The sequence below is a fragment of the Lissotriton helveticus genome, chromosome 1_2, assembly GCF_964261635.1.
Source record: "Lissotriton helveticus chromosome 1_2, aLisHel1.1, whole genome shotgun sequence".
Lineage (NCBI taxonomy): Eukaryota > Metazoa > Chordata > Amphibia > Caudata > Salamandridae > Lissotriton > Lissotriton helveticus.
The window spans coordinates 451,101,570-451,119,912 of NC_136058.1; the positions used below are offsets into that span (position 1 = coordinate 451,101,570).

At 46.9% G+C, this 18,343-nt stretch overlaps 1 long non-coding RNA gene across 1 annotated transcript in view; it reads left to right on the top strand.

Moving 5' to 3' along the window:
- Window positions 1-1,403: 1,403 nt before the first annotated feature.
- LOC144807705 (uncharacterized) overlaps window positions 1,404-18,343 on the top strand; it is a 74,828-nt gene continuing 57,888 nt past the window's right edge. The window contains exons 1-2 of the long non-coding RNA XR_013606388.1: window positions 1,404-1,490; window positions 9,357-9,407. This is a non-coding gene — a long non-coding RNA (uncharacterized LOC144807705). The remainder of the gene's footprint in view (window positions 1,491-9,356; window positions 9,408-18,343) is intronic.

Sequence of the window (18,343 nt, forward strand, 5' to 3'; positions counted from 1 at the left end):
GGCACAGGGTCAGACTGATTTGCATATGGCCATGTCTGAACTGGGGGGGTGGAGTGGGCTAAAAAATGGTGATGGATTAAACCCAGATCTGTTGGCTGGGGGTGAGTGTTTGATTGGCTCAAAGGCTCCGGCCATCATCCCCTTTGGTATCACATGGTATATCCTCTAGGCACTACCTTGAATACTTCCCAAACTGTAACTGCTAAGAAGAAGTTTGACAAGAGTATCATCTAATAACCACCAGGCATTCAAACACCACATACTTTTCAACTCCCACTGTCGATGTCAGAGGGCTAGTTGGACTGGTGAATGATCGAAAAGCCCGCAGGAGAGAATGACATATTTACCTATGTCATCTACATGAACTGTCTCTACTGAAAATGGGAAGGACCTACAGAGGCGAATGAAGAATGGCAAACCCTGTGAACCACTGAGTAAATCCTGCATGATTGACACAGGTGTATGTGTACTACCAAGGAACACACACGTTGTACCTAGTAAATGAGTCTCTTGAAGTAACAGGATATCATGGGTGTGATGTTCAACAAACAACATAACGTCCCCTCTTAATTTTAGTATTCAAACTCTTATCAGTCCATGACTTTATACTATATCCCATCTCACAGTCTGACAACAATTTGTTAGTCATTAGAATCAAAGTGATCCTGTTCAACTCGCAGGAGCATGTGCCTGGTAACCCGAACAAAATGAAACCCTGAAGAATCTAAACTAAAATCCATCCCCTTTACACCCCCACCCTATATTTCCATCCTAGAAATATCAGACATCCCAAATAATATGTAATAATGAACTGTGAAACTCAAGTGAAAATACAAACAAGCAAGCAAATGGAGTGATTCACTTTGAATGAAGAGCCCCTTTTCTTATAGAGTCCCTTTTCTTTTCTCTTTCAGGGGCTTTGTATTGTGCAGAAAAGCTGAACATGAAGTCAGTCCTTTCATAATGGTCTCTGTTTCCACATGGGAGTGAGTGGGTAAAAAATGCAGAGAAATGCAAAACTTAATTTGGGGCAAATCGTTGGAAAGTTGTTTGAATATACACAGTCCTATCAAATATAAAGAATTACCCACAGAAACAGGAAAAATAGAAAAACAGAAAAACGTTGAGTAGTTTAATTACGGCAGTTTTCTTACATTTTCATGTATTTAATGAAATTCAGGATGTCATTTCCAATTCACTTTTAAAGACTGGAGGCGGTGGTTCCATCAGCAGCCACCAGAGGGCGCTCCTCGTCTGCTGATGAAACACTGAACTGTACATCGGCTGAAAGGGAGAAGGGTTTCCTTTTCCGGGTCAGCGGTGGCAGAGACAGCACAAGCAGCGGTGCTGACACCACTTCCGGCCTCTCCTGGTGTGTTCAGCCTGCAGCAGAGAAGGAAGGAGCCCTGTCTGGTGGGCAGATACCTCCATCTACGGACCCCCATCAGCCCCCCAGGAGGAGGAGAGGGCCTGGACAGGTTTCTGCTCAGGTAGGAGACCTGCCAACTCACTTGGCTGCAATTTATTAATCCATGGATCAGATGCCCCCCCCCCCCCTTCCTGGCATTCATGGTGATGAGCCTGAGTGGGGAGCGGAGGAGATGAGGCCTGCCCAAGGGTGCAGAGGAGGAGAGGCCTGTCCAGGGGTGCAGAGGAATAGAGGTCTGTCCAGGGGTGCAGAGGAGGCGAGGCCTGTCCAAGGGAGAGGCAGAAGAGGTGAGGCCTGTCCAGGGGTGCAGAGGAGGAGAGGCCTGTCCAGGGGCAGAGGAGGAGAGGCCTGTCCAGGGGGGCAGAGGAGGAGAGGCCTGTCCAGGGGCAGAGGAGGAGAGGCCTGTCCAGGGGGGCAGAGGAGGTGAGGCCTGTCCAAGCGTGCAGAGGAGGTGAGGCCTGTCCAGAGGAGCAGAGGCAGTGAGGCCTGTCCAGGGGTGCAGAGGAGGAGAGGCCTGTCCAGAGGAGCAGAGGCAGTGAGGCCTGTCCAGGGGTGCAGAGGAGGAGAGGCCTGTCCAGGGGCAGAGGAGGAGAGGCCTGTCCAGGGGCAGAGGAGGAGAGGCCTGTCCAGGGGCAGAGGAGGTGAGGCCTGTCCAGGGGTGCAGAGGAGGAGAGGCCTGTCCATGGGCAGAGGAGGAGAGGCCTGTCCAGGGGCAGAGGAGGTGAGGCCTGTCCAGGGGTGCAGAGGAGGGGAGGCCTGTCCAGGGGCAGAGGAGGTGAGGCCTGTCCAGGGGTGCAGAGGAGGTGAGGCCTGTCCAGGGGGGCAGAGGAGGAGAGGCCTGTCAGGGGGGGGAGAAGAGGTGAGGCCTGGGGGTGCAGAGGAGGTGAGCTCTGTCCAAGGGTGCAGAGGAGGTGAGGCCTGTCTAGGGGTGCAGAGGAGGAGAGGCCTGTCCAGGGGTGCAGAGGAGGTGAGGCCTGTCCAGAGGAGGGGCAGAGGAGGTGAGGCCTGTCCAGAGGAGGGGCAGAGGAGGAGAGGCCTGTCCAGAGGAGGGGCAGAGGAGGAGAGGCCTGTCCAGGAGTGCAGAGGAGGAGAGGCATGTCCAGAGGAGGGGCATAGGAGGAGAGGCCTGTCCAGGTGTGCAGAGGAGGAGAGGCCTGTCCAGGGGTGCAGAGGAGGTGAGGCCTGTCCATGGGTGCAGAGGAGGAGAGGCATGTCCAGAGGAGGGGCATAGGAGGAGAGGCCTGTCCAGGGGTGCAGAGGAGGAGAGGCCTGTCCAGGGGCAGAGGAGGAGAGGCCTGTCCAGGGGCAGAGGAGGAGAGGCCTGTCCAGGGGCAGAGGAGGTTAGGCCTGTCCAGGGGTGCAGAGGAGGAGAGGCCTGTCCATGGGCAGAGGAGGAGAGGCCTGTCCAGGGGCAGAGGAGGTGAGGCCTGTCCAGGGGTGCAGAGGAGGGGAGGCCTGTCCAGGGGCAGAGGAGGTGAGGCCTGTCCAGGGGTGCAGAGGAGGTGAGGCCTGTCCAGGGGGGCAGAGGAGGAGAGGCCTGTCAGGGGGGGGAGAAGAGGTGAGGCCTGGGGGTGCAGAGGAGGTGAGCTCTGTCCAAGGGTGCAGAGGAGGTGAGGCCTGTCTAGGGGTGCAGAGGAGGAGAGGCCTGTCCAGGGGTGCAGAGGAGGTGAGGCCTGTCCAGAGGAGGGGCAGAGGAGGTGAGGCCTGTCCAGAGGAGGGGCAGAGGAGGAGAGGCCTGTCCAGAGGAGGGGCAGAGGAGGAGAGGCCTGTCCAGGAGTGCAGAGGAGGAGAGGCATGTCCAGAGGAGGGGCATAGGAGGAGAGGCCTGTCCAGGTGTGCAGAGGAGGAGAGGCCTGTCCAGGGGTGCAGAGGAGGTGAGGCCTGTCCATGGGTGCAGAGGAGGAGAGGCCTGTCCAGGGGCTGAGGAGGAGAGGCCTTCCCAGGGGTGCAGAGGAGGAGAGGCCTGCCCAGGGGTGCAGAGGAGGAGAGGCCTGTCCAGGGGTGCAGAGGAGGTGAGGCCTGTCCAGAGGAGGGGCAGAGGAGGAGAGGCCTGTCCAGGAGTGCAGAGGAGGAGAGGCATGTCCAGAGGAGGGGCATAGGAGGAGAGGCCTGTCTAGAGGAGGGGCAGAGGAGGAGAGGCCTGTCCAGGAGTGCAGAGGAGGAGAGGCCTGTCCAGGGTTGCAGAGGAGGAGAGGCCTGTCTAGGGGTGCAGAGGAGAGGAGGCCTGTCCAGGGGTGCAGAGGAGGAGAGGCCTGTCCAGGGGCAGAGGAGAAGAGGCCTGTCCACGGGTGCAGAGGAGGTGAGGCCTGTCCAGAGGAGGGGCAGAGGAGGAGAGGCCTGTCCAGAGGAGGGGAATAGGAGGAGAGGCCTGTCCAGGAGTGCAGAGGAGGAGAGGCCTGTCCAGAGGAGGGGCAGAGGAGGAGAGGCCTGTCCAGAGGAGGGGCAGAGGAGGAAAGGCCTGCCCAGGAGTGCAGGGGAGGAGAGGCCTGTCCAGCGGTGCAGAGGAGGAGAGGCCTGTCCAGGGGTGCAGAGGAGGTGAGGCCTGTCCAGGGGTGCAGAGAAGGTGAGGCTTTCCAGGGTTGCAGAAGAAGTGAGGCCTGTCCAGAGGAGGGGCAGAGGAGGAGAGGCCTGTCCAGGGGTGCAGAGGAGGTGAGGCCTGCCCAGGGATACAGAGGAAGAGAGGCTTGTCCAGGGGGCAGAGGAGGTGAGGCCTGTCTGAAGAAGCAGAGGAGGAGAGGCCTGTCCAGGGGGGCAGAGAATGAGAGGCCTGTCCAGAGGAGGGGCAGAGGAGGAGAGGCCTGTCCAGAGGAGCAGAGGAGGAAAGGCCTGTCCAGGGGTGCAGAGGAGGTGAGGCCTGTCCAGTGGTGCAGAGGAGGAGATGCCTGTTCAGGGGTTCAGAGGAGGTGAGGCCTGTCCAGGGGTCCAGAGGAGGTGAGGCTTTCTACGGGTGCAGAGGAGGTGAGGCATGTCCAGGGGTGCAGAGGAGGAAAGGCCTGTCCAAGGGTTCAGAGGCGGAGAGGCCTGTCCAGGGGTACAGAGGAGGTGAGGCCTGTCCAGGGATGCAGAGGAGGTGAATGACAGGGTACCAGGGCACATCAAGTCAAATTGAATCAGTGGTCTGTCAAAAATTGGGGGGTTACTATAACAGAAACCCACTTTCCTACAGGTAGTCTTTGAACAAAATGTGGAGATGCATACCATGCGTTCTAACTTGTCATTTGCTGGTCTATTTTCCAGAAGGGTCTCTCTTGGAGTCCACCAAGCATGTTTCATCGTATTTTCAGCAACTTGTTTGGGTATCCGCGTTCCTTTAATTTGTGCACAAGAATTTCTGCATTCATGAAATAATCACTTTTACCTGAGCAATTCCGTCTTATTCGGAGAAATTGGCCCGAAGGCAAATTGTCATGTAAACTGTGTGGATGATGACTTGTATAATGTAGGGCATTGTTCCTAACCCTTGATTTGGTAAACACTTTATTTCTTTAGTTATAAAGTTTTATATAGCGCAAACTTGATCCCGAAGGATATCAGAGCGCTTTACAGTTAGAGGGAGAGGAAGGAAACAGATCACAACAAGACTAAAATGGTGAAACTAATAAGCATAAAATCACATAGAGCAAACATAACAGATCCTATCTAATTCAGGGTTAACGTAGAGTGGGCTCATCAAAGATAAAATGACATCAAGGGAGTGATGATACATAATGATGTAAGCGGGGCAAATACAATTGTAACAAACAGAATTATCAACCAATGCTGTAGTATTTACAGAGCGATTAGGGTCCGTCGTGATAAGGTAAGAACTTATTCATGAGGAATCTTTTTGCTTCCAACTTGAAAGCATCCTTGGAGGAGATTCTATGAATTTCCGGTGGGAGAGAGTTCCAAATATTTTGTGCAGCGCCAGAGAAGGCTCGTTGATGGTAGTTCATAATCTGCCATTGTGGCCAAAGACTGCTACATCCAAAAATGTGATAGATGACTGGCTACTGGACACACAGAATTGTACATCTACTGATCTGGCATTCAACCATTCAATAAACACATTTAAGATATCATCTTGTTCATCCCAAAAGCAATGTGTACCACCCAGAGGCAATGTCTATGTGGTAATCAAACTCTCGTGTCATCGGTAGGCTAAGAGTAAGATTTATTCACCACTCACCCAACTGCACCAGGAATGTAACTGCCGGTAACAACCTGGCAACGCATCAACAACAACATTCCAGGAGCCGCTGGAAGGAATCATTAGTTAAAGACGCATCACCACAGTCTGGGTCCATTTTAAAAAGCACAGTTTTACTTACAACTTTAGAATGGTTGTATATACCCCTGATCTTGGACATAAATGGGGGAAAGGCATACATTTAGTTAGTGATTCCTGAAGCTCACTATTTCACACATTGTAGGTCAGGAATAAACACAGAGTCTCCTGGTTGTCCAGTTTCGTAGTGCAGTAAACCACACTTGGGGTGTTGGAGATTATGATGGAGAGGCAGAGGGACTACAATCCCTGGATAATGACCTGTATAGTGGCACTGTCGAGAAGTAACATTTGGTGTCTATTTTCAGCATATTTAGGTAAAGTGGTAAAGCCGGGATTAGATGTTATGTCTAGTGGTGTTGTGCGCACATGCCTGTGAATTGCCCACCTCCTTAAGGTTTGTGTCAAGGGTTATTTTTACATCATTTTTCTAGATGTATTGAGCATATTTATAAGTGCCTTCCCACCATCAATGCCCGCTCCTTAGGCAAACATAAGGATGAGATAGCAGAGCTACTCACTGATCATAAACTCGATGTCCTTTTTATAACAGAGACTTGGACAGACCCTGCATCTGGACCAGACCTCGTAGTGGCTACGCCCGAGGGCTATTCTGCCTTAAAACCAAGATAGACTGCACAATAAAGGAGGCAGGCTGGCAATAATTTTTCGCAGCCAGCTAACTACTAAAATAGATCCTATCCCCTCTTCCATTTGCGAAGCACTATACTTCAGGATCCTGCTCACTCCATCCCAAACATTTAAGGGGATACTACTATACCGCCCCCCAGGATCGAGAACAGAGTTTCTGTCCGGCCTAGGTAACCTCCTAGAATCCACAGTAGCCGAAGATACCTTCTCTATTCTAGGCGACTTCAACTTTCATTTAGAAAACCACCTAGATAAGGACACCTCGTCACTACTTGCAGACCTAGAAGCAGCAGGGCTGTCACAGCGAGTTCATAAAGTCACCCACACAGCGGGTCACACGCTGGATGGCCTTTTCACAAATAACCAAAATATCCGTGTAAAAAATATACTCCCTCTAGTGTGGACCGACCATCACGCAATCATATTTGACATTTCAACCCACAGTAAGCCTTTCCTAAACGCCAGCATAAATAGGCCAGATGTAGTTAAAGCTTGAAAAAAGGTAGACAATCATCTCCTCAATACCCAGTTGTCCTCCCCTCGACCAGATGCCTCGCCAGACTCTAATACTGCCGTGGCCAATTACACCAACTGGCTGCAGAAGGCCTTCAATCTGCTGGCACCGAGCAAAACCCTCTCCAAAAATCGAACCTCCCCGTCAGCCCCATGGTTCACTGAAACCCTAAGGGAACAAAAGAAAGTATGCAGAAATCGGGAAAGGCAATGGCTGAAATCCTACACCAGCGAAGAAAAATTCCTCTACAAAGATGAGCTTGCCAAATATAAACGCATTATTGCACAGGAAAAAAGTGAATACTATGTAACCCAAATAGAATAGGCAAAACACTCCAATAAAAAGCTCTATCAAGTAGTCTCTAAGCTATCAGGTCACAGACCTACCGCTGCTACAACACCCTCCCAGTCACTATGTAACTCCTTAGCAGATTATTTCTATAATAAAGTTAACAACATCTATTCGGAATTTGCATCTCACACCAAGTTGGCCGATCAACCTCTGATCAACAGTACCCCAGAACATTGTTTGAAGCAATTTGAAAACATAACAGCAGAAGAAATAAATTCTTAATACAATGTCCTCTATAAAGTCAGGGTCAGCAAATGACCCTTGACCACAGGACGCACTCACACCAGTTGCTGAGCAGGTGGCTGCTGTTTTATCCAAAAATTTTTATGTAATGTTCTCCTCTGGAACCTATCCACCACCTGGAAGAAGACAATCTTAAAACCTCTATTAAAAAACCCAACCTGGACCCAGTTGTTACCAAAAACTATAGGCCTGTAACTAGCCTACCTTTCACAGCTAAAGGTGTAGAGCAACTCATGAATATTCAACTTTCCAAGTATATAGAAGACCATCATCTCTTAGATGACACTCAATTTGGGTTCCGCAAAGGCCATGGAACAGAGACCGCTTTAATTAAGGCGTCGGAAGACATTAGAATTATCCTGGACCAGGGAGGAACAGCAATACTCATCCTGCTGGACCTCTCAGCGGCCTTTGACATGGTCGATCATACTATCTTGATCGATCGTGTCACTTGTATGGGCATCCAACACAAGGCCAGAGAACTGCTGCAATCCTTTCTCACCAATCGCACTCAGTCGGTAAACTTAGGCAATTTCCACTCTGCCCAATTGGCCCTACCATGTGGGGTCCCTCAAGGCTCATCCCTGAGTCCGACTCTTTTTAATATCTATGTGTCGGACCTAGCCAAAGTCATCAAGGCTCATGGGATGGGCCTTACTTCCTACGCCGACGATACTCAACTGGTGCTGGCTATGAACAACAACGGAGAAAGGGTTGCAGCTAACTTTTAGGAAGGCATTCTCACCATCTGTAGCTGGATGGCCAGCAACTGCCTCAAATTAAACTCTGAAAAAACAGAGGTCATGCTCTTCGGTAAACTACTCCTCTGCTGGTCTCAAACCTGGTGGCCCCCCTCCATGGGCACCTACCAACTCCAGTAACCAAGGTTAGGAATCTGGGTGTTACATTTGATGATAGACTGACTTTTCTTCCACATGCTAATTCGGTAGCCTCAGCATCGTTTCACACATTACGCATGATTAAAAAACTTCTGCCATTTCTTCCTCTGAACGCTCTAGTCAGCACCTTAGTTATGTCTCCCATAGATTACTGCAATGGACTGTTTGCGAATGTGCAAAAGAAGGTCATTCAAAAACTTCAAACAGTTCAGAATGCAGCTGCTAGAATTTTATCAGGAACCCCTAAATTCAAGTCCATTTCCCACATTGTCAAGAATTATAACTGGTGTCAGTAAAGAATCGGATAAAGTTCAAGACAATTTGCATTGCCTTTAAAGCATCTCACAAAACAGATCCAAATTTCTAATATATCCCCCAAAGATTCACATACTCTTCAGCTAAATGTGCCACACCCTAAAACAGCTTCTTGGGGCGACAGAAGATTTGTGGTCTCCACGGGTAAACTCTGGAATACTATCCCGCTGGAGGTCAGATCCTGTCAGTCTTTGCTTACTTTTAGAAGGCTGATAAAAACCTGACTCTTCAATCAATAAGATCTCCATCCTACTGCAGTCCGTAGCACCGAGACACCCCAGGGTATTTGTGCGCTTTACAAATCTCCCCAAAAAAATCAATAATAATAAATAAGGAAGCTTGGTCTGTGTGTAAAGGCGCTTTCCTGTACTGGATTCATGTGAGGTGGAGAGCCCATTTCAGGTGTCTCCCTTGTATCTACATAGCCTCTAAAGTTGTGTGCTGTTCCATAACGTTAGTGACAATCTGCATTATCTCCTCTCACTCCATGCCTGCCGCTGCTTTTTAGATTCTCTCCTCGTATTGAAATTCATTGTAAAGCAGATGACCCTTGTAGAGAAGGTTATAATCTCTCTGACACCACTTGGTATGTAATATCCCACACCTGGCCCAAAAAAAGTGGTGCACAGTCAATATATCGATGTTGTAATATCAACCTACCTTAATATCAAGTTTTTTATATCGTAGGTACAGAATATCGACAGCAAGAATATCGGTGACCAGAATATCGACCTTAAGGTAAGTAATTTTGTTTTATTTAATATTGATGTAAGTAATATTGTTAGCAAAAATATAGTTGTAAATAATATCAAGATTTATATTAGTGTTATGTATTTAAGTATGTATTTTATATGTATGTTTAATATTTTTGTAATGTATTTTATTTATTTTTAAATATATGTATGAAATGTTTAGAAAATATTAAAATATTTTTAGGCAGATTTTGCATTTTAGTATTAGAGCGGGTTGTGGGTTTACAGGGGAATAGGGTGAGAAGTAATTTAATTATATTAATTATATTAAATTAAAAAATCATTTTCATTAAATATAAATTAATTTTAATAACATTTTGTGTTTTAGTATTAGAGCGGGTTGTGGGTTTATAGGGGAAGATGGTGAGAAGAAATGTAATTATATTAAATAAAATAATAATTTTTATTAAATATAAATTAATTTTAATAATCATTTGTATTTTAGTATTAGAGCGGGTTGTGGGTTTATAGGGGAATAGGGTGGGAAGTAATTAAATTATATTAAATAGACATTTTTATTAAATATAAATTAATTTTAATGAGAAATTGTGTTTTAGGTCTGTTGCGGTTTATGGCTTTATAGGGTAATAGGGTGGGAAGTACTTTAATTATATAATTAATATTTTTATTTAATTTGTATTTATTATTAATGTATTGGTAATTAATAATTGGCCATTAGCTTTTATGACTTTATTAATTAATACGTATATTAATAATACATAATGTGCTATTAGTTTTATTTATGGTTATTGATAATTGCATTATTGTGTATTAATTAATAATTGGTAATTCATTTTTATTAATTGATTAATCGTTAATTATATTATTTTGTTAATTTTGTATGTGTAGCGTGTTGTGTGTTTATAGGGGAATAGGGTGGGAACTAATGTATTATAATTAATTATTTATTTTAATTAATTATTATTTATTAATTAATTATTGTTAAATAATTATTAATTGGTAATATTTTTTTATCAATTGATACAAAATAATTGTGTTATTTTTTATGTGTAGTGTGTTGTTAGTTTATAGGGGAATATATTTGGAAGTAATATATTATAAATAAGTCATTATTATTTTTAAATAATTAATGTGAAATTATTATTAATTAATTACTAATTTTTCATTATTTTTAATTAATTTATAATTAAAATAATGTTCTTTTTATGTGTAGTGTGTAGTGTATTTATAGGGGAATAGGGTGAGATTTAATTTATTGTTAATTACATAAACATTTCTTTATTTGTATTGATATTTATTAATAATTCTTTTAATGAACTTTTTCAAATGTTATTTCTATTAAAATATTTAAATTATAAGTGCCTAAAATGAACACCTATGCTATCCACCACTTTCCCTACTGTTACACTGGAGTGGGTGTAGTAATTTTTACCCCTATGCTATCCCACACTTTCTCTACTGTTGCATTTATGGGAGTGGGAATAGTAATATATTATTTCTACGCTATCCAACATTTTCCCTACTATTGCACTCTCTGGAGTGGGAATAGTATTTTAACCCCTACGCTATCCAACACTTTCCCTACTGTTGCACTCACTGGAGTGGGAATAGTAATTTTAACCCCTATGCTATCCGAACACTTTCCCTACTGTTGCACTCTAAGGAGTGAGAATAGTAATTTTGACCCCTACGCTATGCAACACTTTCCCTACTGCTGCACTCACTGGAGTAGGAATAGTAATTTTAACCCCTATGCTATCCAACACTTTCCCTACTGTTGCACTTGCTGGAGTGGGAATAGTAATTTTAAAACATACGCTATCCAATACTTTCCCTACTATTTCACTTACTGTAGTGGGAATAGTCATCTTAACCCCTACGCTATCCAACACTTTCCTTACTGTTGCATTTGCTGGAGTGAGAATAGTAATTTTAACACATATGCCATCCAAAACTTTCCCTACTGTTGCACTCACTGGAGTGGGAATAGTAATTTTAACACATATGCCATCCAACACTATTCCTACTTTTTCTCTTACTGGAGTGGGAATAGTAATTTTAACCCCTACGCTATCCAACACTTTCCCTACTGTTGCACTCACTGGAGTGGGAATTGTCATTTTTACAATTATGCTATCCAATATTTACCCTACTGTTGCACTCACTGGAGTGGGAATAGTAATTTTAACGCCTACGCTATCCAACAATTTCCCTACTGTTGCACTCACTGGAGTGGGAATTGTAATTTTTACAATTACGCTATCCAATATTTACCCTAATGTTGCACTTACTGGAGTGGGAATAGTAACTTTAACGCCTACGCTATCCAACAATTTCCCTACTGTTGCACTCACTGGAGTGGGAATAGTCATTTTAACCTCTGCGCTATCCTACACTTTCCCTACTGTTGCACTCATTGGAGTGGGAATAGTAATTTTTATAGTTACGCTATCCAATATTTACCCTACTGTTGCAGTCACTGGAGTGGGAATAGTAGTTTTAACCCCTACGCCCTCCAACACTTACCCTACTGTTGCACTCATTGGAGGGGGAATAGTAATTTTTACAGTTACGCTATCCAATATTTTTCCTACTGTTCCACTCACTGGAAGAAGCGTGCCTCAATGGTTAGAGCGATTTAGAAAAGGGGGTGGTGATGAACAGAGTGTCTGAGTTAAACAGACCACTCTTACCCAGTCCAAAGATCAGGGCTTGATCCATCACCGTTATTTATCTCACTGCCCCATCCCAGCTCAGAACCTGGCTATATGCAAATCAGTCTGTCCCTGGCCCAGTGCATCATGGGAACATGGCAGACTAAACTACCAAGCCAATTCTTCGCCAGAAAGGAGACAAGCTACCGGGGACCGGTTTCTGGCATTTCAGCCTTCTTCGGCCCGGCTTGCTTGAATCCTGATGGAGCAGTGAGAAAGGGACTCATGTCTGAGTATACCCTGCCACACCTATAGTGGCCAAAAACGATTTAGAAAAGGGGGTGGTGATGAACAGAGTGTCTGAGTTAAACAGACCACTCTTACCCAGTCCAAAGATCAGGGCTTGATCCATCACCGTTATTTATCTCACTGCCCCATCCCAGCTCAGAACCTGGCTATATGCAAATCAGTCTGTCCCTGGCCCAGTGCATCATGGGAACAGGGCAGACTAAACTACCAAGCCAATTCTTCGCCAGAAAGGAGACAAGCTACCGGGGACCGGTTTCTGGCATTTCAGCCTTCTTCGGCCCGGCTTGCTTGAATCCTGATGGAGCAGTGAGAAAGGGACTCATGTCTGAGTATACCCTGCCACACCTATAGTGGCCAAAAACGATTTAGAAAAGGGGGTGGTGATGAACAGAGTGTCTGAGTTAAACAGACCACTCTTACCCAGTCCAAAGATCAGGGGATGATCCATCACCGTTATTTATCTCACTGCCCCATCCCAGCTCAGAACCTGGCTATATGCAAATCAGTCTGTCCCTGGCCCAGTGCATCATGGGAACAGGGCAGACTAAACTACCAAGCCAATTCTTCGCCAGAAAGGAGACAAGCTACCGGGGACCGGTTTCTGGCATTTCAGCCTTCTTCGGCCCGGCTTGCTTGAATCCTGATGGAGCAGTGAGAAAGGGACTCATGTCTGAGTATACCCTGCCACACCTATAGTGGCCAAAAACGATTTAGAAAAGGGGGTGGTGATGAACAGAGTGTCTGAGTTAAACAGACCACTCTTACCCAGTCCAAAGATCAGGGCTTGATCCATCACCGTTATTTATCTCACTGCCCCATCCCAGCTCAGAACCTGGCTATATGCAAATCAGTCTGTCCCTGGCCCAGTGCATCATGGGAACAGGGCAGACTAAACTACCAAGCCAATTCTTCGCCAGAAAGGAGACAAGCTACCGGGGACCGGTTTCTGGCATTTCAGCCTTCTTCGGCCCGGCTTGCTTGAATCCTGATGGAGCAGTGAGAAAGGGACTCATGTCTGAGTATACCCTGCCACACCTATAGTGGCCAAAAACGATTTAGAAAAGGGGGTGGTGATGAACAGAGTGTCTGAGTTAAACAGACCACTCATACAGCCAGGTTCTGAAACTGGGATGGTGCAGTGAGCTAAAAAACGGTGTTGGATCTAGCCCTGATCTTTTGACTGGGTGAGAGGTTTCTGCTTAATTCAGAGACTCTGTCCTTCACCACCCCTTGTTGTAAATATTTTTGTCCACCCTAAGCGTGGAAGGGTATTCTCAGATGTGAGACCCTTGCTCATTGCACCATCAGGATTCAAGCAAACCCTGAAAACGTACCTTTTTTCCAGCATCTAATTCACTCCCCTCCCACCACTCACTATAAATGTCTATGGGCAGAGTAGCTGGTCTCCTTTGTATGGCAAAGCGCGGAGATACCCCTTCGGGGGTCTATTCAGGCGCTATAGAAGCATATAAATAAATAAACCGGGCCGAAGACGGCTGTAATGCCAGAAACCGGTCCCCGGGAGCTTGTTTCCTTCCCAGTGTAAGAATTGGCTTTTGTAGTTTGGTTTGCCCTGTTCCCATCATGCACTGGAACAGGAACAGACTAATTTGCATACAGCCAGGTTCTGAAACTGGGATGGTGCAGTGAGCTAAAAAACGGTGTTGGATCTAGCCCTGATCTTTTGACTGGGTGAGAGCTTTCTGCTTAATTCAGAGACTCTGTCCTTCACCACCCCTTGTTGTAAATATTTTTGTCCACCTTAAGCGTGGAAGGGTATTCTCAGATGTGAGACCCTTGCTCATTGCACCATCAGGATTCAAGCAAACCGGGCCGAAGACGGCTGTAATGCCAGAAACCGGTCCCCGGGAGCTTGTTTCCTTCCCAGTGTAAGAATTGGCTTTTGTAGTTTGGTTTGCCCTGTTCCCATCATGCACTGGAACAGGAACAGACTAATTTGCATACAGCCAGGTTCTGAAACTGGGATGGTGCAGTGAGCTAAAAAACGGTGTTGGATCTAGCCCTGATCTTTTGACTGGGTGAGAGCTTTCTGCTTAATTCAGAGACTCTGTCCTTCACCACCCCTTGTTGTAAATATTTTTGTCCACCCTAAGCGTGGAAGGGTATTCTCAGATGTGAGACCCTTGCTCATTGCACCATCAGGATTCAAGCAAACCGGGCCGAAGACGGCTGTAATGCCAGAAACCGGTCCCCGGGAGCTTGTTTCCTTCCCAGTGTAAGAATTGGCTTTTGTAGTTTGGTTTGCCCTGTTCCCATCATGCACTGGAACAGGAACAGACTAATTTGCATACAGCCAGGTTCTGAAACTGGGATGGTGCAGTGAGCTAAAAAACGGTGTTGGATCTAGCCCTGATCTTTTGACTGGGTGAGAGCTTTCTGCTTAATTCAGAGACTCTGTCCTTCACCACCCCTTGTTGTAAATATTTTTGTCCACCCTAAGCGTGGAAGGGTATTCTCAGATGTGAGACCCTTGCTCATTGCACCATCAGGATTCAAGCAAACCGGGCCGAAGACGGCTGTAATGCCAGAAACCGGTCCCCGGGAGCTTGTTTCCTTCCCAGTGTAAGAATTGGCTTTTGTAGTTTGGTTTGCCCTGTTCCCATCATGCACTGGAACAGGAACAGACTAATTTGCATACAGCCAGGTTCTGAAACTGGGATGGTGCAGTGAGCTAAAAAACGGTGTTGGATCTAGCCCTGATCTTTTGACTGGGTGAGAGCTTTCTGCTTAATTCAGAGACTCTGTCCTTCACCACCCCTTGTTGTAAATATTTTTGTCCACCCTAAGCGTGGAAGGGTATTCTCAGATGTGAGACCCTTGCTCATTGCACCATCAGGATTCAAGCAAACCGGGCCGAAGACGGCTGTAATGCCAGAAACCGGTCCCCGGGAGCTTGTTACCTTCCCAGTGTAAGAATTGGCTTTTGTAGTTTGGTTTGCCCTGTTCCCATCATGCACTGGAACAGGAACAGACTAATTTGCATACAGCCAGGTTCTGAAACTGGGATGGTGCAGTGAGCTAAAAAACGGTGTTGGATCTAGCCCTGATCTTTTGACTGGGTGAGAGCTTTCTGCTTAATTCAGAGACTCTGTCCTTCACCACCCCTTGTTGTAAATATTTTTGTCCACCCTAAGCGTGGAAGGGTATTCTCAGATGTGAGACCCTTGCTCATTGCACCATCAGGATTCAAGCAAACCGGGCCGAAGACGGCTGTAATGCCAGAAACCGGTCCCCGGGAGCTTGTTTCCTTCCCAGTGTAAGAATTGGCTTTTGTAGTTTGGTTTGCCCTGTTCCCATCATGCACTGGAACAGGAACAGACTAATTTGCATATAGCCAGGTTCTGAAACTGGGATGGTGCAGTGAGCTAAAAAACGGGGTTGGATCTAGCCCTGATCTTTTGACTGGGTGAGAGCTTTCTGCTTAATTCAGAGACTCTGTCCTTCACCACCCCTTGTTGTAAATATTTTTGTCCACCCTAAGCGTGGAAGGGTATTCTCAGATGTGAGACCCTTGCTCATTGCACCATCAGGATTCAAGCAAACCGGGCCGAAGACGGCTGTAATGCCAGAAACCGGTCCCCGGGAGCTTGTTCCTTCCCAGTGTAAGAATTGGCTTTTGTAGTTTGGTTTGCCCTGTTCCCATCATGCACTGGAACAGGAACAGACTAATTTGCATACAGCCAGGTTCTGAAACTGGGATGGTGCAGTGAGCTAAAAAACGGTGTTGGATCTAGCCCTGATCTTTTGACTGGGTGAGAGCTTTCTGCTTAATTCAGAGACTCTGTCCTTCACCACCCCTTGTTGTAAATATTTTTGTCCACCCTAAGCGTGGAAGGGTATTCTCAGATGTGAGACCCTTGCTCATTGCACCATCAGGATTCAAGCAAACCGGGCCGAAGACGGCTGTAATGCCAGAAACCGGTCCCCGGGAGCTTGTTTCCTTCCCAGTGTAAGAATTGGCTTTTGTAGTTTGGTTTGCCCTGTTCCCATCATGCACTGGAACAGGAACAGACTAATTTGCATACAGCCAGGTTCTGAAACTGGGATGGTGCAGTGAGCTAAAAAACGGTGTTGGATCTAGCCCTGATCTTTTGACTGGGTGAGAGCTTTCTGCTTAATTCAGAGACTCTGTCCTTCACCACCCCTTGTTGTAAATATTTTTGTCCACCCTAAGCGTGGAAGGGTATTCTCAGATGTGAGACCCTTGCTCATTGCACCATCAGGATTCAAGCAAACCGGGCCGAAGACGGCTGTAATGCCAGAAACCGGTCCCCGGGAGCTTGTTTCCTTCCCAGTGTAAGAATTGGCTTTTGTAGTTTGGTTTGCCCTGTTCCCATCATGCACTGGAACAGGAACAGACTAATTTGCATACAGCCAGGTTCTGAAACTGGGATGGTGCAGTGAGCTAAAAAACGGTGTTGGATCTAGCCCTGATCTTTTCACTGGGTGAGAGCTTTCTGCTTAATTCAGAGACTCTGTCCTTCACCACCCCTTGTTGTAAATATTTTTGTCCACCCTAAGCGTGGAAGGGTATTCTCAGATGTGAGACCCTTGCTCATTGCACCATCAGGATTCAAGCAAACCGGGCCGAAGACGGCTGTAATGCCAGAAACCGGTCCCCGGGAGCTTGTTTCCTTCCCAGTGTAAGAATTGGCTTTTGTAGTTTGGTTTGCCCTGTTCCCATCATGCACTGGAACAGGAACAGACTAATTTGCATACAGCCAGGTTCTGAAACTGGGATGGTGCAGTGAGCTAAAAAACGGTGTTGGATCTAGCCCTGATCTTTTGACTGGGTGAGAGCTTTCTGCTTAATTCAGAGACTCTGTCCTTCACCACCCCTTGTTGTAAATATCAATGGTTAGAGCGACAGACCCTGATGCAGAGGTCTGGCCCGGGACCAGGGTTCCATTCCCGCCTCAGCGGCTCTTAAACACAATTTCCTCGGACCTGATAATTCTCACCTCGGGCCTAGTCTAATCATGGGTCACACTCTGTGACTCTGGGCAATAGCTTGCTTAATCTCCACAACGGCCCCAGCAGCGCTGTGGATACCTGGCTTCACCTTGGGGGTGCCCAGGAGTGGACATTTCACAGGAAAGCCAGGATGGGTTCCACAGCGGTATGAATACAGCGCTACGAGGCCTCCGGGTAGAATTACACTATATAAATACTCTACATTTACATTTACATTTCACTGCAGTGGGAACAGTAGTTTTAACCCCTACGCTATCCAATATTTTCTCTACTGTTGCAATACCTGCCACTCCTGCAAGTTCGACTGCATCAGGACCCACACTAAATCCACAAACCCCAAACAGAACTCCGACACTAACTACCTAAATTGCATCCTGCTCAACACCCACTCGGTCCATAGTCACGCCACTGAACTTTGGAACCTACTTGACACCACATCGCCAGATGTCGCATTCCTTACAGAAACCTGGATGAACGCCTCATCAGCACCCGACATCGCCGTAGCCATCCCGGACGGCTACAAGATCATCCGAAAAGACCGCACCAACCAAAAAGGAGGAGGCATCGCCATCGTCCATAAGAACACCATCCGCATCACGACCAGCTCTGACGATAACCTCTCTTCCGCGGAACACCTACACTTCCAGATCCACACCGACCCCAAGACCACACTCAGAGGCACCCTCATCTACAGGCCACCAGGACCCCGCACACAATTCAGCGAAGACATCACTGACTTCATCAGCCCTCACGCCCTCCCCTCCGAGGACTACATTCTACTGGGAGACCTCAACTTCCACCTGGAAAAGAACAACGACAGCAACACCACCACCCTTCTGGACAACCTCGCCAATCTCGGACTCAAACAACTTGTTTACACCCCCACCCACTATGCTGGGCACACGCTCGACCCAATCATCACCTCCAGCAAACACATCTTCAATCACACCACAGCCCTTCATTGGACGGACCACAGCTGCATTCACTTCAACTACAAAAAGAC